Below are 3,519 nucleotides of genomic sequence, written 5' to 3' on the forward strand. Positions count from 1 at the left end.
CAGATCACCCAAGAAGCCTTCCACTACACATGGCGGCGGTGGACATGGAACCGGAAGGTTGCTTGTTCGATCCCCGGCTCCTCCTAGCCGTGGGTTAGGGTAGGGTTAGGGTTAGGGTTAGGGTTAGGGCGAGGGGTGACGAGGGGTCCCTGAGGAAGAAGCCTCACCCATACTGCTCCTGACCAGCTGGCTGTTGCTTTGCGTGGTTGACTCCGGTGCATGAACTGTTGTAAGTCGCTTTGGATAAAAACGTCAGTAAAATCCCCTAAAATGTAAACTGCACAAGGCCAAACATTAGCCCGGCGAGGCGAGGACTAGATAGACATTAATAGGTGGTAATTGCCGTGTCCCCCCCTTTATTTTTAATGATGTCAGGGTTATTACAACAGAACCATCCAAGCCAGGGTTTCACCTTACACCAGTGTCTCTCCATGATCAGATGAGTGTGACCAGGGGGCCGCTGACACGTGCTAAATAAAACATTGCGCACATACATCAATAACACACATGCACCTGTGTCAGGAGGTGCACACACACAGGCGCACACACATGCACACGCACACACACACACACACACACACACACACACACACACACACACACATACATACACACGCAGGCGCACACACACACACGCACACACACGCACGCACACATATACAAACACACACACACACACACACACACACACACACACACACACACACACAAACACACACACACACACACACACACACACACACACACACACACACACACTCACACACACACACACACACACACACACAAACAAACGCAAACAAATATACAAGGCAACATTAAGATCACAGTTGTGCTCATTTGTGTTTTAATATACTGCTGTGTGATGCTGTTCCATCTTGTAACGTAGGTGTTTAATCATCAAATAATAAAATAATACTAATGTGTTTTAGATACAGACACACACACACAGCCCCCTCCCAACACACACACACACACACACACACACACACACACACACACACACACACACACACACACACACACACACACACACACACACACACACACACACACACACACACACACACACACACACACACACACACACACACACACACACACAAGGAAATGTGAAAACACATGCACACACACTGACACACTTTGGCACATGATAAATAAAATATCAGAGGCCAGTAAACTAATCCTGTCCACATATGCTGAGGCCAGCAGGGCCGGCACACTGCATTGTACTGCTGTATGACATTATGAGGTATAGAGTTTCAAATTAGAAACCATAACACAGGTCGTAGCTGAGAGTTGTCCCAAGCTTAAAATCGTTTTATTTACTTCTTCTTACTTTTTGGCTTGCAAATTCGTTTTTTCTCATCCACCAAATCCGTTTGACAGGTAAGAAAAAACACAGGCATAAGCCCGTTGATCAGCAGAAGGATCCGGGTGTCGGGAGACCCCCGCTGGGTCAGGGAGGCAGTTTACCACCGTGAGGACCCTGAGACACAGGCCACAGCGTTAGATTATGTTATGTTTGTTTGTAATACCACCCATGGGTCTTTGCTCCTCGTTAGGCGAGCCTACTTGAGATTCATTGGGCAAAGGGGTTTATGGGCTATCGTTATGTACCGTCATAAAACCTCTACACTGGGCTTGTTGAGAGCCTTTCCCACAATCTATGTATTACACTCTCTCTCTCTCTCTCTCCCTCTCTCTCTCTCTCTCTCTCTCTCTCTCTCTCTCTCTCTCTCTCTCTCTCTCTCTCACGTTCTCTCTCGTTCTCTCTCGCTCTCTCTCTCTCTCACATTCTCTCTCGCTCTCTCTCTGTCTCGCTTCAGTGCAATAACATAATGAGATACATCTTTTGACATAAAGAAAGCGTATAAATCGTGTACTTACTTCACAGCAGAGTCCCGGTTAGTTAGCAAACCACTGTTTCATTGGCTGGATGCGAGACCCGTAATGACCGGTATTGTTGAACAAGAAAGAGTGCCTAACAATCCTAAATGAGTTTGCAGTAACGTTTAAAAAGCAGTATAATACACGCTATATTCATAGAATTAGGGCAAGTGACAATTTTGTTATTGCGTGATGGCAGATGAGTGTAATCGATGTAACACACTAATCATAAATGCATAGGATTCTATAAATGCAAAATATATGTGTAAAGATGGAACAAATATTCATGCAAACTTGCAATAGAACCCGGACAAAACAAAGCAAAGTATTAAACTACTACAGTAGAACTACTCGACTGTTAAATTCCACCTTGAAGGGACCTTTGAACATTTTAGTACTTTTTGTGCTCTTTTGCTTCCTTCTCGCTGGATGTTGAAACGTTAGCTGATTATATCCAGCTGTGTGTGGTTTTTGGAGAAGCTTCCAGACACAGACCTCTCACACACTTTCTGCTGTGACCTGTTTCTCAGACACCTCTGGGTGTCAGACACACACACACACGCATAAACACACACATAAACACACACACACGTAAACTTAACACACACACGCACGCACACAAAGACATGCGCGTAAACACACACATACACACACAAACATACAGACATGCGCATTCATACACACACACACTCACACACGCACACCCACGTATGTGTGTGTGTGTATGTGTGTACTTTTTCCCATTAGTTGCGGAGAAGTCCGAAATACATAACTACTTCAATTCATATTATAAGTGTTATGATGTTTTACTGGGGATAATTGTTTTTTAGTTTTTTTTATTATTATATTATTTTGTGTCTCCATAATGCCTGTTAAAATGACCTCACTGTAGTAAGCCTTGTGATGTAACTGAAAAATTCAAATTCATTTTAGAGTTGCATTCATGAGTCCTGGGACCTAACAACATAAAGTATTATACTCGTATCCACTGGCTATTGCTCACATTTGAACATCGCTGCATTCCTGTTCACATGTCTGACTAATACTTTAGTTGCGTGTTTTGCTTCAACGGTGAGATACTAAAGAATTTCTCTTACACTGACCAACACTTACTACAGACCCATCAATTGGCTGAGATTCCACCTGTTTTGAAGACCGCTGCGTCTGTGTTTTAACCATAAACATTCCTGGCATGGCGACAGAGCGCGTTTGGCCTCATGGGTCCACGTTTTCAACATTTACAAGCTGACCTTGCTGAGAGAACACACACACACACACTCACAAACACACACACACACACACACACACACACACACACACACACACACACACACACACACACACATACACATACACACCGACACACATACACACGCAAGCCTCCCGACCTTGCATACACAAATGCATACATAAATACATCCAAGCATACATACACAAACACTTGCATGAACACACATACAAGCATACATACAATAAGTTAAAATACGCATTGTATGAATTTGAAAGGAGATTTGAGAAAACAGCAGAAACCCTCCACATGCACACACCCTTCCCCACTCGACCTGCCCGTCCAGCCCTCCCCCCCTCCCCCACTCTTCCCTGCACCACTCCATCTCTAACTATCTCGTA

This window comes from Gadus macrocephalus, chromosome 1 (assembly GCF_031168955.1).
Source record: "Gadus macrocephalus chromosome 1, ASM3116895v1".
NCBI classification, from domain to species: Eukaryota; Metazoa; Chordata; class Actinopteri; order Gadiformes; family Gadidae; genus Gadus; species Gadus macrocephalus.